General features: G+C 43.6%; 1 protein-coding gene across 5 annotated transcripts in view; it reads left to right on the forward strand.

The window, feature by feature from the left end:
• SPATA13 (spermatogenesis associated 13) overlaps positions 1 to 20520 on the forward strand; it is a 338234-nt gene that overhangs the window by 172763 nt on the left and 144951 nt on the right. The window contains exon 1 of one of the 5 annotated variants that reach the window (XM_032315385.1): positions 17128 to 17349. The exons of the other annotated variants lie outside the window; for them this stretch is intronic. The gene's annotated coding sequence lies outside the window, so the exon portion shown is untranslated. Of the gene's footprint in view, positions 1 to 17127; positions 17350 to 20520 lie in introns of those variants that run through there. 5 annotated transcript variants of the gene reach the window in all.

Consider the following 20520-nt stretch of genomic DNA (forward strand, 5'->3'; position numbering starts at 1 on the left):
CTTGAAATAGATGGTCCATCCCTGTTTGCCCCAGGTGTTTGTTAAGGCCCACCATTGTCACCTACTTAGGGATCAGGGATTGCCCTGAGGGTGCCCCCACACTGCTGGCTTGTCTACCAGATGTGCTATGGCGAATACCTCCTGAAATTAAGACTGAAAACTTGAATCTGAATTTCATGTCAGCCATTTATCGGTCATATGATCACCAATATTGTTGCTTCAAAATCTCCCCATTCCAAATAACTCTTTTCCAGCCCAATTTCATTCAGCGAATGTTTATTGAATGTGTACTAAATGCAGGGTATGAAACTAGGCACAGGGAACTAAAGAAGCTTCAGGCTGATGATGACAAAAAGCACATACTTTTAAGAGAACTCTAGGAGGAGAGATGGGGGGATACTCAATTCTATGCCCAGGAAGGGTGGCGTGGACTGTGTGAACTGAGCTGTGAGGAAAGAATAGCATTGAATTGCAAATGGAGAACTGTAGAGCTGGTTTTTCAGGTGGAGGGACCCCCAGAAGTAGGTCACAGGCATGGGGGAAGCTCCTGGCATGGGTTCTGAAGGGGAGTATGGCCCCAGGTAATGCTGAGATCTCAGGCAGACGAATGGCCAGATGGTCGTGTCGGAAAATGGCAGTGAGTAGAAGCATAGGCTGTGAGAAGGACTAGGCCCTGCCTTCACTGAGTGCCTGCGCTCTAAAATGCCTTTTGTCTCTTCCTCCCTCTCCTACCACAGCTTAGGCCTCTCTAAAAACAACCCACATTCCCTCCCCTCCCCGGCCCCTGCCCCAGGTATACCCCGTGGCTCCCACAGATCCCTGGGTTGGCATGCTACAGAACTACTTTTTGCCTGTCAGCTAGAGAGCAGATGAGACCCTTAGTTCCATTTTAGCTATTTTTAGTATCCAGAGCATTCACATCCTATCAGGTGTCTCTGACTGGTACATGTATACTTCTCTGGAGAACTAGGTTCAGGCAGGATTTGAAGACTTTCCAAACTTGCCTTCTACCCCTGTATTCGTTGGGATTCTCTAGAGAAATGGCATAGATTATATATATAGAAATAGAGATACATACAGAGAGAGAGAAGGTGAGAGAGATAAAGAACGGCTCATGTAATTGTGGGTACGGCAAGTCTAAAATCCACAGAGCGGGCTGCAGGCTGGAAAATAAGGCAGGGTTTCTGTGTAGCAGGCTTGAGACCAAATCCCTTCTTCTTGGGAAAACTTTATCTTTGCTTTTAATACTTTTTGATTGGATAGGGCCTACCCACATTACAGAGAATAATCTACTTTACTCAAAATCTACTGATTTAAATGTTATTTATATCTAAGAAGACCTTCAAGGAAACATCTAGACGGGTGTTTAACCAAACAGCTGGACACCGTGGCTCAGCCAAACTGGCACATAGAATTAGCCATCTCGACCTAACCCCTGCCCCCACATACACACTAAAGAACTGACAAGTTCTTATCTGGGACTTAACATATTTTAGTCCATTCTGTCAGTAGTCCTGGGAAGAGGGATAATTTCCACCATTTTAGAGATGGCAACACTGCAATTCATACAGGTTAAGACACAAGCCCCAAGTCATACAGTTCTGGAAATGGAAGCCAGGTCATAGCCTCGATTCTGGATGCCTCCCACGTGGCACTGTAGTCTATATGCTGTGAACGTGCTGATTGGTCCTTCAGCAGAGAGGAGCTGCTAGATGTCCATACTGGGGATGCTGGGGCTGTGGAAGTCAAACACACCTTGACTTGAATCCTTGCTCTGCTAAACACATGCAGCTGAGGACCTGGGGCCATTTATTTAACCTCTCTGTGCCTTAGTTTCCTCACTTATAAAATGAAGATAATAATAAGCTTTCCATAGTGTGGCTTTAATGATGAACTATGCAACATGGTGCCTGGCAAGAAGTAATTGTGCAGATTAATGGCAGGAATAACAAGAACATTTAATCATTCACAATCAACTTATTTGGAAAGAAGGTAAATACCCATTTATATACCTGGAAGTGCTGTCTCTGCCAGGGTTTCATAAAAAACATTTCACCTTGTGGGAAGCTGATGGAACAGGACCCTAAGCTCCCCTCATCCCTTGGATACAACTGGATAACACTCACATCAGTGTAAGTAACCCAGAAAATGATCTGAAGTCTGGCAGAATAGACTCCACAACTAAAAGTAGACAAGAGGCCACATTGAAGAGGGTAGGAAGAGCAGAGACACAGTGGGGAGCAAAACAGAATAGCGGGACCATTACAGACAAAGCATGGCTGCAGAGAGGGGAAGGAAAGAGACCCTCACACTGGGGAGCTTGCATAGGAAAAGGGAATCCCCATAGCATTTGGCTTTGACAACCAAAGGGGCTGAATTTTGTGACTTCTTAGAATCAGTGGGACTTAAAACCTGGAATTTAGAAAATCAGCAGGCTAGGCTCTGGGTGACCTGGGAAAATGAGGGGATACCGAGTCTCCATCCTTACTTAAAGAGATAGTGCCAGACAGCCCCCAGAGACACAGTTTGAAGAGGAACAGTTCGAAAACTGCCTGGGGCATAGGGGAGGGAAGGTTATTTACTACTCTCAGAGTTGCTGAGGGATTTCTCTAAGAGCAAAGTTGTTGCCATTTCCTTTCCCTGCCCCCACCAGGGTAAACAATCTATGGCCACCTGCTGAAACCAACAAGGCTTTGCTTACACCCTGCCCTCACGCCCACCATACTTCCTGGATTTGTCCCCTCCAGCCAGGCTGGCCTCAGTCCCTGTGCTGCTAACACTCCATGCCCTTTCCTCTGAACATTTCGTGAATCTGCTGCCTCCAATATGCTGCTGGCCAAAGCCCATCCAAACCAGGGACAGAGCCTGGCAATGTGCAAGCAGCCCTGGCAGGGAAAGGGGAAGATATATAAACACACACACACACACACACACACACACACACACACACACACACGAGTCAGATGGAGGCCCAGCAGTGGGCTGGGTGTAGACAGCTGGTCATATTATAGGTCCTGTCCACCAATGAAACCATCTCAAGGAACAACATAGGGAATAGATTCAGAAAAAAAGTATATGACAAAGTAAAAGTACAGCATCCATTCATGATAAAAACCCTCAACAGAGTAGGTTTAGAGGGAACACACCTCTACATAATAAAGGTCATATATGAGAAACCTGCAGCTAACACCATCCTCAATGGTAAAAAATAGAGAGCTTTCCCCTTAAAGTCAGGAACAAGACAAGGATGTCCACTCTCCCTACTTTTATTTAACATAGTACTGAAAGTCCTAGACACAGCAATCAGAAAAGAAAAATGAATAAAAGGCATTGAAATTGGTAAGAAAGAAATAAAACCTTCACTATCTGCAGATGATACTATTAATAGAAAACCTTACAGACTCTACCAAGAAACTATTGGAACTGATAAATGAATTCAAATGCACTGCACTTTGGTTTTCCTCCATCTCTGGCAAATGCTTGGTCTGATTCAGCTCAAGCTCAAGGTGGCTCCAGACTGGTCCACAAACACCACAGGGACCAAACCCTGCCCACAACAGTCAAAGAGAGCTACTGAAGATGACTGGACTAAAGGAAAGAGTGGCTCAGACACAATACGAGCATGCACACAGTACACCCAGCAGATACCCCTGATGTTGCAGATTCTGATAAGTAAGGGACACTGCACTGCATGCAGGGCACGACAAGACCTCTTCTTCATGAGGCCAGTACTCTGAAGAGCAGGAGATAGAGCTGACTTTCCTTACACACAAAAACAGACACAGAGAGCTAGACAAACTGAGAAGACAGAGGAATATGTCCCAAAGAAAACCACGGCAAAACCACAGCAAGAGATCTAAGCTTGACAGAGATGAGTAACGTGTCTGCTAGAGGATTTAAAGTAATGGTCATAAAGATACTCACTGGACTTGAGAAGAGAGTGGAGGACATTGGTGAGACCCTTAACAAGGAGATAAACAAAGAACAAGACAGAGATGAAAAACACATTAAATAAAATAAAAAATACACTAGATGGACTAAATAGCCAACCAGAGGAAGCAGAAGGATGAATCAGTGGCCTGGAGGACAGAGTTATGGGAAGTAAACAAGCTGAGCACGTAAAAGAGAAAAAAAAAATTATGCAAAATGGGAGTAGACATTTGCAACACCATGAAGCATAATAACATTACCATTACAGGGATCCCAGAATGAGAAGAGAGAATAGGGAGTAGAAATTTATTGTTTATCAATGTAACTTTGGCTATTTGGGGTCTTTTGTAGTTCCAAACAAATTTTAGGATTGCTTGTTCTAGTTCTGTGACAAATGCTATTGGTAGTTTGGTAAGGATTCCATTAAATCTGTAGCTTGCTTTAGGTAATATGGATATCTTTACAGTATTTGTTCTTCTAGTCCATGAGCATGGGGATGTCTTCCCATTTGTTTGTGTTGCTTTGAATTTCTTTCACCAATGCTTTATAGTTTTCAGAGTAGAGGTCTTTCACCTCCTTGGTTAAGTTTATTACTAGGTATTTTATTATTTTGGGTGCAATTGTAAATGGGATTGTTTTAATTTCTCTTTCTGTTGTTCATTATTAGTGTATAGAAATGCAATGGATTTCTAAACATTGACTTTTGTATCCTGCAATCTCACTGAATTCATTTATCAGTTCCAATAGTTTCTTGGTAGAGTCTGTAAGGTTTTCTATTAATGGTATCATCTGCAGATAGTGAAAGTTTTATTTCTTTCTTACCAATTTCAATGCCTTTTATTCATTTTTCTTTTCTGATTGCTGTGTCTAGGACTTTCAGTACTATGTTAAATAAAAGTAGGGAGAGTGGACATCCTTGTCTTGTTCCTGACTTTAAGGGGAAAGCTCTCTATTTTTTACCATTGAGGATGGTGTTAGCTGCAGGTTTCTCATATATGACCTTTATTATGTAGAGGTGTGTTCCCTCTAAACCTACTCTGTTGAGGGTTTTTATCATGAATGGATGCTGTACTTTTACTTTGTCATAACTTTAATCTTTTCTCTTATTAATGTGATGTATCATGTTGATTGACTTGCAAATATTGAACCAGCCTTGCATCCTAGGAATAAATCCCACTTGAGTGTGGTGAATTAATTTTTTAAATGTATTGTTGGATTTGGTCTGCTCTGCCTCCATGTTTACTGGAGATATGGGCCTGTAGTGTTCTTTTTTTTGTACTGTCTTTATCTGGTTTTGGCATCAGGGTAATACTGGCTTTGTAGAATGAGTCTGGAAGCTTTCCATCCTCTTCTTTTTGGGGGGAATAGTTTGAGAAGAATTGGTATTAAGTCTTCTTTAAGTGATTGGCAGAGGTGCCTGTGGGGCTCAGTCGGTTAAGCGTCTGCCTTTGGCTCGGGTCATGATCCCACGGTCCTGGGATCAAGCCCTGTGTCAAGATCCCTACTCAGTGAGGGGGATCTGTTTCTCCCTCTCCCTATGCCCCTGTTCTCTCTCTGTCTCTGTCTCGTGCACTGTGTCTCTCTAGTAAACAAATAAAAATCATTAAAAAAAAATAATAAGTGTTTGGCAAAACTCAGCCATCCTGGAGGAATTTACAGGTCTTGAAACAGTTTTGTTTCTCTTACCTCAGTGTTCAGGCCTGAATATTGACTCTCTGTGTCATTTCAGATTGTAATACTTTTTTCCTTGCTAACTTTTCTGAATTTCTATACACAGGGTAGTTGAATATGATAAAGGCAATGTGCAAAACAAAAATTAATCCTGAATATGTGTCTGAGAAAAAAATCTGTATGACATCTGTTTTCACATCTAATTATATTCTCTGAGTTGAGACTAGGGCATCCTTCTTAGACGGTGTCCTCAATCTGATTTTTTTCCATCTGTATTTTTTCCTCCACAAACATTAAATTAACATTATAACATTCCAGTGCATTACAAACACATTAGCCCTTTGTCAAATGAGCCTTGATGCTAGATGAGCCCAAATGTCATTGGGACTTTTTCAAGTAGATCCTTGTGTGGTCCTGGGACCTCTGATGTGGGAACCACATTGTCCATCTGCTGTTCTGTCTTTGGGCTACATGGCCTGTCTCGCCAGCTTCTCTCTTGCTGCCACCAACAAAATCCTTATGTTCCATTTCACTGCCTTTATTTGCGAATAGAACTTGTTCTTGTCATGTAAAGGAGAAAGAAGTAATAGAACAAGTGGTCTATTAGTGTATGGCAGGAAAGTGAAGAAGTTGACAATTTAGGACTAAGTATAAACTAAGCTCTTTAGTTGAGGAAATCAGCAAAGGCAACGAAGGCCACTTTCAACAGAAGATATTTGGTAGAGGGAATGCACTGTAGTAAATGGCAATAAAGAGTGTGAGAATTTGCTGTAAAAGAAATTGCTAATACCCTTACATTGTAGGGCTGCAAGTCTATTTACCTTTTATGTCATACAGAAAGAATACGTACTTCTGGGGACCTATGTAGGAGAATGCAGTCTAAAAAAAGAATTAATCTTGAAACATTTGTAAAGATTGATGCCCATTAAAGAACATCTGGGAAGTGACCTAATGGAAGTATGGTAGAAAGAGGATGATGTTTGGAATTTTTCCCTTGGAGTTTGAATTCCAGCCCAGTGTCTTCCACCTGTGTGATCTGAAAAGCAAAATGGAAATAAATACCTACTATTTATCAAACAAGTAATAGTTTTTTGTTTTTTTTTTTAAAAGATTTTATTTGTTTATTTGACAGACAGAGATCACAGATAGGCAGAGAGGTAGGCAGAGAGAGAGGAAGGGAAGCAGGTTTCCTGCTAAGCAGGGAGCCTGATGTGGGGCTCTATCCCAGGACCCTGGGATCATGACCTGAGCTGAAGGCAGAGGCTTTAACCCACTAAGTCACCCAGGCGCCCCAAACAAGTTCTAGTTTTTGAGGACATTTGCACATATTCTCACCTGATGTTCACAGCAACTCTAGGTAGTATATACTGTTGTTATCCCTATTTTTTTTTTTAAGCTAAGACAATACCAAATGTTAATGAGGGTAGTGGAGCACCCGAAGTCTATTATATCACTTGTAGGAATGTAAAATGATACAACCATTTTGGAAAAAATATTTGGTGGTACCAAATAAAGGTGAACATGTGCAAACTCTATGACCCAGCAATACTGATCCTGGCTTTTTACCCAAAAAAGTATAATTTTTTTTCTAGTACAAGCATGCTCAAGAATGTTCATAGAAGCGTAATAACCAACAGTAGAACCAACTTAATTGTCCATCACCAGTAGAATGGGACATGGTAGATTGAAACAGTGGACTACTACCCAGCAATGGAAAAGAATGAACTACTGTTACACGGAACACGGACAAATCCCACAGACACAATGTTAAGTAAAAGAAATCAGACACAAAGGACTGCCTACTGCATGATTCCATTTATATGAAGTTCAAAAACAAACAGAATAATTTATGGTGATGGTGGTCAGAATAATCTGTATCCTTTGGATATCGACATTGCTGACTGGAAGGGCACATGAGGTGCTGGAGATGTTCTATCTTTTGATCAGCCTTGCGGTTACGTTGATACTGCATTAGTTTTCTGTGACATGAAAACACATTACCACAAACGTAGTGGGGTTAAAGCAACACATGGATATTTTCTCTCAGTTTCCATAGATCAGAAGTATGGACCCAGTGAAGCATGGGTCTGAGTTGTGATCAAGATGTGGGCTCGGTGGTGCCTGTGTGGCTCAGTGGGTGAAGCCTCTGCCTTCGGCTCAGGTCATGATCTCAGGGTCCTGGGATCAAGTCCCGCATCGGGTTCTCTGCTCGGCAGGGAGCTTGCTTCCTCCTCTCTCTCTCTCTGCCTGCCTCTATGCCTACTTGTGATCTCTGTCTGTCAAATAAATAAATAAAATATTAAAAAAAAAAAAAGCATATGGGCTCAGATGTGTTCTGATCTAGAAGCTCGAGCTCTCCCAAGCCCATTCAGGTTGCTGGCAGAACTTCCTTGAAGAAGTAAGGAAGCTTATGGTCAGATTTTTTATGGCTATTGGCTGAAGGGCAACCCCCCATCCCCACCCCCGACTGCCCAGTTCCTTGGGGCTGCTCATAGTTCCTTACCACATGGGCCTCTCCAACAGAGCCATTTACCACGCCAGCAATGAGTATTTCCCTCTAGTCTACTAGGAGAGGGTCTTTATACAATATAACATCCTATCACTTTTGCCATTTTTCTATTGGTTGGGTGAAAATTGCAGATTCTATCTATAGTGGGCGAGTGGCTTACATAAAGACACAAACATCAAGAGAAAGGCATCATAGGGGTCATCTTAGGATCTGTCCAACACACACACACACACACACACACACACACACACACACAAACACTCATCCAACCACACATGAAAGATTTATGTACTGCATAGTATTTTATACCTCAATTTTTTAAATATCTGAGGCAAGAGAAATAAAGTAACTCGCTTTTTGTCACTTGGCTACTAAGTGGCAGGGGTGGGATTCAAATTCAGCTATGTCTTATAGGAAACCTGTGCTCTCACTCTGCAGATTGAATGAAAAGATGTTGGGGCTGCCTCAGTTGGAAGAGCATGTGACCCTTGATCTCGGGGTTGTGAATTTGAGCTCCACATTGGGTGCAGAGATTACTAAAAATAAATAAATAGGGGCGCCTGGGTGGCTCAGTGGGTTAAGCCGCTGCCTTCAGCTCAGGTCATGATCTCAGGGTTCTGGGATCGAGTCCCACATCGGGCTCTCTGCTCAGCAGGGAGCCTGCTTCCTCCTCTCTCTCTGCCTGCCTCTCTGCCTACTTGTGATCTCTCTGTGTCAAATAAATAAATAAAATCTTTAAAAAAAAATTAAAAAAATAAATAAATAAATAAATAAATAAACTTAAAAAAAGATAGAAAAGATGTAATTAAGCCTCAAGTATGCTTTGGCTCTTAGAATGGTGGCTATCATAATGGTAGTGAGATATTTTAGTTTTATTACTTGTAAACATTACCAGTTTAATTCTGAAAAATGTTCAGGGGGCATTTTGTATGTCTCAAGCAAAGCAGTAAGTCCAAGAAGGTGCTAGAATGCTTGAGTCTAATTGACTTTGATCAGTATGTGGCTTTCCCACTGTTTTCTTAAACCTCTACAAATATGATTCTACTATTATAGCTCCTTTTCCTGGCATATCCATTTATTAAATTCCCTTGCTACCCAGGTCTAGAAATTTACTGTGAATATTCCTTAGTTAATATTCTGATCTGTGAAGGAACCCTCTGTTTTAAAATATACTCTAACTGCCTCCTTAACTTGTCCCTTATTATTTAAAGGCTACTTATAAGTGAACAGTGAATCATCTTGTTCTCTCCCATTTGCTCTCCTTTACTTTTGAAGTCAGTGGGGGAGGGGGGAGAATTAACTTGGGTTTTAAAATGGAAGAGTTTGGTCAGAGATGAAATTCAAAACTGGTCACATGATTCATCTCAAATTATAGTTGTGGGCTCTGGGGTTATTAGGAGTTTGCTTAGAATTTTGGAGTTGAAAAGAATTATTGTTTTAATAGGACTTATAAAAATGAGCCAAAAAGAGCTGGCAGCCTGCCTAGACTGTCAGAACCTTGAATTTAGGAACTGTTTTTTTCAAAAAAAATTTCATACTTCAAGATTCTAATATACCTCAAGGGATATAATAACATCTAATACTGTATTATTATTATTATTTTATTGAAGACCTAGTACCTGCAATATACCTAGTGTCATGGGACATCCCAAAGTAAATAAAGTAAAAGAAAAAGTATTTCTGCCCTTAAGGAGGTTATGTCTTTGATCAGTGGTAAAAAAAAATTTGTGTCTGAAGTCTTAGGGTGCTATGATAAAAGAAACAATTAGGGGCGCCTGCATGGCGCAGTCGCTTAAATATCTCTTGGTTATGGCTCAGGTGGTGATCTTATGGCCCTGACTGGGATCAAGTTCCCCTCTCAGTGCAGAGTCTGCTTGAGATTCTCCCTCTGCTCCTTCTGCCCCTTTCTCTTGTGCACTCACTCTCTCTCTCTCAAGTAAATAAATAAGTCTTTTTTTTTTTTAAGTTTTAAAAATTTATTTGAGGGGAGGGACAGATCGTGAGTCCGCTGGAGGCAGAGGGCGAGGGAGAAGCGGGCTCCCTGCTGAGCAGGGAGCCTGACTTGGGACTCCATCCCAGGACCCTGGTACCATGACCTGAGTCAAAGTCAGACACGTAACTGAGTGAGCCCCCAGGCACCCCAATAAATCTTTTTTATTTTTTTAAAGGAGTAATTATTGCCAGCTAAAGTTACATACTGTGTGATTCCAACTATATGACATTCTGGAAAAGGTGAAACTATGGGATGGTGGAGAGATCAGTGGTTGCCAGGCTTAGCTGGGAGGGAGGGAGGAGCAGGTGGAGCACAGGAGGTTTCTAGGACAGTGAAACTATCTGTGATACTGTGATGGTGGATTCGTGACATCCTGCCTTTGTCAAAACCCGTGCAACTGTATAATGGAAAAGTGAACCTCGCTGTAACCTATGGACCTGAGTTAATAGTAATGTATCAGTATGGGCTCATCAATTTTAACAAATGTACCACACAGATGCCATATGTTAATAAGGAGGGAAACTGTTGAGGGTGACAATAAGAGTTATGTGGGGACTCTGAACTTCCTGACTAGTTCTTCTGTTAGCTAAAACCTGCTCTCAAAAAATAAAGTCTATTAATTAAAAAAAAAAAATAGGGTGCCTGGGTGGCTCAGTGGGTTAAGCATCTGCCTTAGGCTTGGGTCATGAATTCAGGGTCCTGGGATCGAGCCCCACATCGGGCTCTCTGCTCATCAGGGAGCCTGCTTCCCCCTCTCTCTCTGTCTGCCTCTCTGCCTACTTGTGATCTCTCTCTCTGTCAAAAAAAATTAATAAAATTTAAAAACATATATATATATATATATATATATATATATATAATAGGGACTCCTGGGTGGCTCAGTTGAGCGTCTGCCTTCAGCTCAGGTCATGATCCCAGAGTCCTGGGATTAGAGTCCTACATCAAGATCCTTGCTCAGCAGGGAGCCTGTTTCTCCCTCTGCTGCTTCCCTTGGTTGTGCTCTCTCTTTCTCTCTGACAGACAACTAAATCTTAAGAAAATATGTGAGTATATAAAATAAATATTTATTTATAAATATTTACATTTATAAATTTATATAAATATATTTATAAAATATAAATATATATATATATTTAAAGATTTTATTTATTTATTTGACAGAGACACAGCAAGAGAGGGAACACAAGCAGGGGGAGTGTGAGAGGGAGAAGCAGGCTTCCTGCTGAGCAGGGAGCCGGATTCGGGGCTCGATCCCAGGGCCTTGAGATCATGACCTGAGCCAAAGGCAGACACTTAACGACTGAACCACCCAGGCACCCCAAAAATATATTTTATACTATAAACACACACACTATATTATATATGTGTTTTTTTTTTCTGCCTCAGGAGATTCATAATCTTCTTGGTTAGTCCTAAAATAAAAGTGTATCTGAGGTCTAGGTTGTCACAGAATACAAAGTAACAAACCTAGGGAAGTTAGGGAAGGCTTCAAAGACGTGAACTTGAGGTGAGCCTTGAGAAAGACTGGCGTTCACCAGGCAGATCTGGTTTGCCTGTGTGTGTGCTCTTAGCAGACATTCATATTACATATTCTCTGTAGGTCTGGCGATTCTAAAGTCTTCACACAGATGATCTCGTTTAATTCCCCACCTCAGGGGCCCCTGGCTGGTTCAGTCAGTTAAGTGTATGCCTTCGGCTCAGGTCTGGATCCCAGGGTCATGGGATGGAGCCGGGTTAGGCTCCTTGCTCAGTGGGGAGTCTGCTTCTCCTTCTCCCTCTGCCTTTCTCTCTGTGTTTGCTCTCAATCTCTCTCAAAAAAAAAAAAAAAAAAAAAAATTCCCCACCACAACAGGGTACATGTTGTTATTTCTATATTACAGTTGAAGAAACAAAGGTTCAAAAGAGCTTATCCAAGGCCACCCAGCTAGGGAGAGGTGAAAGGGGGACCTACGCCGCTCTGCCTGCTTCCGAAGCCAGTGCCTCATCACTAACAGAGAGATTACATCCTGTACAGGATTAAAGGCATGCTGTGACACGGTGAAGGGTAGAGAGATAAAGCAAAATTGATAGATGAAGGTATCATTCATGGCAATTTAATAAAGAAGACAGGATTTCAGGAGTTGCTTAGTTGAGGCAAAGAGAAAGACTATGTTTGTGGAGAACTGGTCTCAAAAAGTCTCCTCTCTAGTCTAGCTAATGTACACCCTTGAAACCTCGAGTCACTGTTCAGAGCGGGTCAGAGTCCTTGCAGAGCTTTCAGAACCAGTTGGGAATTGGGCTCTGCAGACAGCTACTTCCCCCACACTCGTGGCTTTGTGTAGATTCTGGTTGTCTGGTAAGAAAGCTGGGGACATGGTTTTACTGCTCATTCTCCTCTCTTCCTTATGGCTGCCTTGCCCATCTTATTCCTTCCAGAGCCATCAGATTCCCTCCAGCATCCTTTCGGCTGAGCCCACAGGGAAGGCACAGTAGAAGGTTACTGGAGCTGGCTTCTGGACAAAGAACAAGGAAAATGGGCACCTGGGTGGCTCTGTTGGTTAAGTGTCTGTCTGCCTTCAGCTCAGGTCATGATCCCAGTGTTTTAGGATTGAGGCCTGCATTGGGCTCCCGGCTCAGCAGGAAGCCCGTTTCTCCTTCTCCCACTCCCCCTGCTTCTATTTCCTCTCTCGCCATCCTCTCTCTGTCAAATAAGTAAATAAAATAGAATATTAAAAAAAAAAAAAAAAAAAAAAAAAGAACAGGGAAAACCCTTTTCTCTCTATGCCCAGATTAATTGGACACTACTTACCCTCCCTCCAATAGATATTTATGTGCCCAAATAATTTGACAAATACCAGACATTACTCTTCCATCCTAGGAAGCTTGGGTTTAGAGAGATGTCTGCTCTGATAAACTGTGGAATAAAAGACTGCAAATCGTTCTTAACCGTTCTGATCAATAATGATAACTACCGTTTATGGAGCATTTACCACGTGCCAGAGAGTGAGTTAGGATTTTACATACATTATCACAAATTCGCCACAGTATGTCACAGAGAAGGAGAAAGTCGCAGAGGGGTTAAACAATTTTCCTGGAGCCACAAGGCTGGCTGATGCCTGTTCAGGTTTTACCTTCCCCTTCAGGGACAACTGTGGGCCAGCCAAGCTATCTTTTCTCCCCTTCCCACTTTCACAACCAATTAAGAAACAGGACACTGGAGACTGACAGATGAAGATAAAAATGTCAGTGAGAATGTCCCTGAGATAAAGTCAATGAGAGACTGTGACTTTGGGTCTGTGTGACAAGTTCTGGTTAATATTCTCTGCATGGCCCTCCCACTCCCCCAGCCAGGTGTGGACCATCAGGTACCCCATCCAGGTGACAGTCTGGCTCTGAGGAAGAGACACTGGCCTCAGATTGCTCCCTGGAGTAGTCTGGGTTGAGAAGTCGAAAAGAGTGAAAAGCTTTAATAAATTATTATTAGGTTAGGTGGAGCAATGGATTTCTCCCCCCAGTCAGGTAACTTTTTAAGCAGAAGAGGGTGAGGCTCGAGGCCAGAAGGGTTCCATTTTGGAAGCTCCTCGAAGAAAAACAATCTAAAACAAGGAAAAAGGAGTTTGCTTTCTGTATTAGAGTAGCTGCCATGACAAAAGACCACCCTGGGTGGCTTGAACAACAGGAATTTATTTTTTACATTTTTGGAGGCTGGGAGGTCCAAGGTGTCTGTTGAGGACACACTTTCTGGCTTGCAGCTGGCCACGTTCTTGCCATGTCCTCCCAAGGGAGAGGAAGTGGGAGAGGGAGAGAACCAGAGTTCTCTTCTTATTAGGCCACTGATCCCATCATGGATTCCCACCTTCATGACTTCCTCTAAACCTGCTTACCTTCCAAGGTCCTACCTCCTAAAACCATCTCACTGTGGGGTGGGACTTCAACATATGAGGCTGAGAGGTGGGAGACAAGCGTTGCATCCAGAGCACTTTCTTCCCTTGTCCCTGCTCCTGAAAAACCCCTAAGGAGTGGGGACTTTCAGCAGAGGAACACTATAATGAGTCCTCAGGACACTGAGGGAAGTCCCAGTACAGTCTTCTTCATAGTGTTCAAAAGCAGGAGCATGGAATTAAATCCTCGACCCATTACTTACCAGCTGGGTAACCTTAGACAATTAATTCACTTTCTCTGATGCTTGTTTCCCCCATCTTTAAAACAGGAACATAATAGTACTTCAGGGGCTGCTTTGAGGCTTTAACGAAATAAGGAATGTCAATGACACAGCATATTAAAGTGCTCAATAAATAGTAACAGAAACATTAAAATTTTGAAGACGTAATTATGAGAAAAAAGAAAAGTGCACCGCACACTTGGGTGAGAAATGGTAGCTTCTATCCCTGGACACTCTCTTGCAGAAAGCACCCGTGAGTGGTGTTACAATGAATCTTGGGGGAAAGCTGTAGGTTGGCTACTGTTAGAATTTCGGCTCCTAGTCAGTGTCTGGTAGTAGCAGATCATGGAGAGGAACAAAAAAGTTCAAAGAAGCCTTGGGAGGTTCTCTTTTGTAGGGAGGGTAGAAAGCAGATGTCAACTTTGTTTGCAGGGCAGTGACTGATGGCTGGTCCTGTGGGCAAAGAGAGAGGTCACTACAGGAGACTTAGGCCTTTTTACTCAGAAGCCACACTGAAATTCCCCTTGCAGTGATGGAAAGTGAAGGATACTTAGAGACCGCTGGTCCAGATCTCTCATTTAATTGATTAGAAAAACGAGATGTGAAGAAGTTTGGTGATTTATCCCCTTCATGCTTTGGCTAGTGATGGTGCTGAGTGTTAAGCATCCAATCCCTCCAGGTCATATCAGTGAGTTTTTTCTTGAACTATCCTGCCTTGTTCCAACAACTTAGTATCTTTTGTCTCAGGAGCTCAAGATTCTCCCTAAAACAATAATTTTTTTTTTTTTAAAGGGCAAGAACTAGTAAGTATTAAGCCCCTGTGTGGGCTAAGATGCTAAGATTCTTATATGGGGTCAAGTTTGGTATTTTCCGACCAATGCAGAGAGAGAGGGGTTTCCCTTTTCCCTGAGGACACTGAAACTCAGGCAAAAAGGCTTTGCTAGGGTCATAGGTGTCACGGAGGCAGATGCTTCTAACTCTACAGAGCTCCAAGTATTTGAGGGCCAGGACTCTTTAATTCTACCCCCCACCCCCAAACTTGGTTTTGAGTATAGTGTTTTTCTTCACTAGAAAAAATGTTGCATGTAAATATTAATTATGATTTCCAAGAAGGCAGAAATGATCCTTTGAGACCCAGATTTTTTAAAAAGAAAAATCAAATTTTTCTCCCCAGATGGGTGCTAATTCTACAGATCATTAAAAAATTCAGTGTAGCCCTTGAAATTTTTTTTTAACAATAGTAGAATAGATATAATTTTTAACATTTATAAGAGCTTTAGACAGATGTTTTAAAAGTTATATAAAATAAAAATAAAATGGAATATTTGATATTAACCTCTCATGCTATGCCTCCAAAATTTTCCATAGTTTGCTTGCATAATATTTTTTCTGCTTTAAAAATATATATGCTCCTTGCCAAAAATGTGGGGATTTCAATAAAAATTCACATAACAAAAAAAATTTGTTCAAATTTCCCCCACTCAGAGTTAATTACCATTAATATTTTGGTGTGTTTGCTTTAATTAATAGACTTTTTTTAGAGCAGTTTTAGGTTTACAGAAAAGTTTTTTTCTGTAAAGGAGAGCTCCCATATACTAACCCTCCCTCCCCCCAGTTTCTCCTATCATTGACATCTTAGGTAACTGTGGTACATTTGTTAGAACTGATGAGTCAATATTGATACATTATGATGAACAGGTTTACATTCCAGTTCACTCTTTCTGTGGATTTTGACAAATGCATAACCACTTGTAACCACCATTTGATTTTTTTTTTTTACTATTTTAAAAAAGTTTTTTCACTATTTAGAAGTTTTTTCACCGTTTAAAAAAGCATATATAAAGTTAATTTTTACCCCTCATTGGGTACTTTAATCGTTTTATGTTTTTTAGTTTAAAAAAAGTTGTTATGGTTCTTTGATTATAAAAATAATCCACGTTTAAAGTAGTGTTGGTGGATAATAACCGTTTAAATGAATCATCTAAAAACTGGCACTTATTAAAAGAATATGTTTACAAGTTTCATTAGTTGCATGTAAACAATCAACAGAGTGTTTGGGGTCCACATCCTCGCACAGAAGGGCTTGCTTCGCCTCTGTGGTTTTCATGTGAAATTACTGATTACCCTTTGGGCCACAAGGAAAAGGTTACGGTAGTGCTTTGAGTGGCTTCACTAAACAGTACAATAAGACTTGCCCTAGTTCCTGGGGAGAAGGGTAGTTTTAAAAATCCACACCCAGTGTTTCCTTTGCTCAGAAGTGAGCATAGCCTCTGCTCCTTCGCGTAAAGAGAACTTCAAACCGAGGCAGAAGTGGGGCAAGTGGACTGGGGTACGAGGGGTTGCTTGGGCTACTAGGTGGCTCCTCCCACCCTGGGCTTGTGAGGCTGGGGGTTGATGGCGTAGGGGAAGAGACTAGCTTAGGGGGACCCGGCCGGGGGTGGTGGTATGGGGTAGTCTCTGGGGGTGGTTGGAAGAGAGCCGGGCTCTGGGTGTAGCTGAGGGCAAGAGGAGTTGGGGGGGAAGTGTAGCAGGGCCAGGGGCGTGGCTGGGGGATATCCTGATGGGAGATGAGGGATACCTTGAGGGGCTGGGAAAGACTGGGAAGATGGTGGGGGAAGCCGGGATGTTGGTAGGGACCGGCTTGGCCGGGTCTCCGGGCAGGGGGCGTGGCAAGGCCGGGGTGCAGAGGGTGAGTGTGGTCGGGAGCATGGCCTAAGTGGACAGAGAACCGGGCTGGAGGCGCGGCCGGAACGGGTCGGGGGCGTGGCCTGGAGAGGAAACGCGCTCGGGGCCAGGGGAGTAGAGGGAGAGCCGGGTTGGGGGCGTGGCTTGGGCGTAGCTCTAAAATGGTCTGGGGGTGTGACCCGAGGCGGGGTGGGGGCGTGGCCTGGGAGTCCGGCTGCCGCGGCGCGGGCGGGATTCAGCGCCGCGCTTTCTCTGGCAGCCGCCCCGCCCGCCGCCAGCCCAGAGGCAGCGCACGGGAGCAGAGGCTTCTGCGAGAGCCCGGCGTGCTCCGAGCTCCGTGGGACCCGGACCGGCCCAGTGTCGCAGGGACGTCTTGGATCCTCTGGCTTTGGAGGCTCCGCCGAGTGGGAGCCGCACGAGGTGAGGCTGCACCCCGGCGTGCGTCTGTGCGGGGCGCGCGCGGGGCGTGGGGGCAGGCGTCTGGGGCTGTTAGCCGGGAGACCGCGGAGCGGAATTAGCCCCAGGCGACGGCTTTCAAAGCCCGAGGACGCCGTCCTTCGTCCTCCATCCTCCTGGCCGCTTCTCGGGGCAGCCCTAGCTGCCCACCTGTTGGTGCCCTGCAGTGGTTGCTCGGCGACCCCCCCAACCCCCAGGTTCGGCCAGCGGCGTTGACCCCGGGGAGCGCGTGCAGCCGGCGCTCCTGGAAGAGGTCGTCTCCGGCGCGACCCGTTCGGGGATTACCCTGAAACTTTACGCCAAGCTCCCGACTCGTTGGGCCTGGCCTTCGAGGTTGCGCGGGGAGGGCGGACAAAGGTTCGGGGAGCCCGGTGCGGCGGGTGTTCCCTTCACAGCTCCGCTCCCTCGGGTGGCGCCACCGGTGCCACCGGCACCGGCCCGGGTCTGCTGTAGCTGGTTGCCATGGAGCGGATGAGGTCCGAGAACTTAGTTTTGAAAGCAAGATTCTCCTCAGGTCCCAGCTGCGTCTCATTTCACGAGAAAGACCGCCGGGACTCGGTGTCTGTCGCCTCTGAATTGGAAGGTTTGCTGGAGTCGGCTTGGTTCCAGCTGTGGTTGACGTGGTGCGGGAATTTGCATACTAGCTCCAGGAAGGTAGACACCAGCAGTGCTGCTCACGTCAGGGGGAACTCAGGTGACCTGTGCTGGCTGGCGGGCCACCCATCTGACTGTGTAAAGTTACAGAGCTTCAACAAATTTCCCCTCCCTCCAAACGCGAAAAAACAAACCAAACCAAACCAACAAACAAAAAAACTCTGGTTAGTTGCTTCGCCTCACTGGATGATAGTGTTGGTAATAGAACAATAATTTGAATTTAGTGAACACTTATTATTAAGACTATCCAAAAATCAACACCCCCGCCAGGTTTTCTCTGCTCCTCATATCATTTTTTGTGTTGCCTGGTGTTTTCATTCCCACAACCTCCCTTCAGATCTCCCAGTTCTTTGCTTCCCTTTGCTAACAGGCACAGAAATCTCACTCCATTTTATTTTTGCACCATTCATAACAAATGCACCTTTTCTTCATGTCCCCCAACTTGCATACCTCCTCATTCCATTGTTCTCCTGGTGCCTGTTAATTATGCAGTCCTCCCTGTGCTACCCTTGTTCTCTGCCCCCACATCCTTTATAGAGTTTTATATGTGACTGGTTTTTATACGATATTGTAATTTTCAGTGACCTCCTTCGGCCCCCAAATTTGCCATCTTCCAACCAGGATGATTATCTGTTTTTTTATTTGTGCTGTGCACGTGCACGTGCACATGTGTTGCTTCTCTCCCCAATTTCTCCCACATGGTGCTTTCTTGCCTTTTACCTACTTCTCCACAAATGCTTTCCCTGCTGCTGCCTTCACAGCACACCTTGTTTCAGTTCCTTTGGTTGTGAATTTTCTACGCCACCACCATTCCTAGGTTCCCTTTCCTCTTTTACAATCAGTCCTCCATTAGGTTGCAGACATCTTAATTTCAGACTGCCTGAAAAGGGTCCGAAGGTGGAGGGAGGGAGCCTCTGCCTTTCCCCAGGAGTACCCTGGATTTCAGGACCTTCCAATCTGCTCCAGTATCATATACATAGTTACTGGATTATGTTAATATTGATATCAATATTGAATATACTTATCAAACAGTTAGTCTGGGCCGGGCTCTCTTCTGAGGGATTTACATGCTCTAATACCTCATTAATCCTCCTCACATCCCTGAAATGTAGATACTATTACTTTCCCCATTTTACAGATGAGACAAGAGAGGCTGAGAAGTAACAGGCCCAATTTCTCAAGGCTCTCTAGTGGCAGAGCCCTTCTTGCCAGGTGCTGAACTTCTATGCTATAGGAACTTCTGAACTCAGACATAGGTCGGGATTTGGTTTTGGGAATAAGGTCATGAATTGCACCTTTTATTTAGTCTGCAGTTTACAACAATTGAGGGCATATTATCTATACCTATAGAACAGTGCAGGGGGAAAATCCAATGCCTGATGTCCTTTGGAAAGATTGGGGACACTGTCTGGGCTGACTGTCAATTCAGGCTTTCTTTCAGTTGGCTTCCTAAAGAGAATACATTGGTCCCCTTAGCTACAGGAAGGCTGGAAGAGAGATAATCGCCAGCAGTCTCCTGTGCATTGGGAATTTGAGATTCACTTTGACTAGTTGGTCAGACCTCTAGGGCCCCCCTGATAGCCCTGTGATTTTATGAGTCTCGTTTATTTCTATTTCATTATGTAATCTCAAAAGCTTGTTCAAATATTTCCTTGTTGGTCTTTACCATCCTGAAAGTTGGAGGCAAATATTTCCCCTTTTGCAGCTACTGAGGCAGAGTGTAGGTAAAGTTTTATACTTTGATAGCTGGAAGGGATCTTACGCTCCACAGATGAGGAAACTGACCCAGAGAAGTAAAATGACGTCTCCAAGGGAAAGCAGCAGTCTCCAAAGGCTAGGAGACCTGAGCTTAGATCCCAGATCTGTTGATCTTTGGTCCAGGGCTCCTCATGACTGGCTGTACAGCTTGGTGGGTTGATCTGTCTGCTTGCTGCTGAAAACAATGAGCCTTCTTTCCTCTTCCTTTCCTGAGCTAAGAGGTTCTGGAAGGATTCATTTAAAATAGAAATTGTCAGGGTTTTCTGGGTTTGTTTTTTTTTGGTCTGAAAGCTAAACACTTAAAATGTTTGCTTTTGAAATATGTAATGGCATAAATGGGATCATAAAATCATGGAAGTATAAATTCAGAGGATTTAGAAAAGTAATTTTGTTATTTCCAAAACATCAGGAAGGAACACCAAATGTACCTTGCTTTCTAGAGGCAAATCATATAATACGTGGGCGTTTGAAGATCAGTAACTGTAATGTTTAATTGTATTTTCCATTTGCAGACAAATGCATTAGGCACAAAGTGCTCATATGATTTCCTTCATCCTTGCATGTCACATGAAACAAGTGAAGGGGACAGAGCGTGTCAGGTTAGCTTTTCTTTCTGTGTTGGCTCTGCCATGCTCTCCCCCTTTTCTTGGACTGGGACTCCCACCTAAGCCCCCCTGATTCCCAGCTCCTACCTTTCTATTTAATTCCTTCCCTCCAGGAACC

Source organism: Mustela erminea, chromosome 15 (genome assembly GCF_009829155.1).
Source record: "Mustela erminea isolate mMusErm1 chromosome 15, mMusErm1.Pri, whole genome shotgun sequence".
Lineage (NCBI taxonomy): Eukaryota > Metazoa > Chordata > Mammalia > Carnivora > Mustelidae > Mustela > Mustela erminea.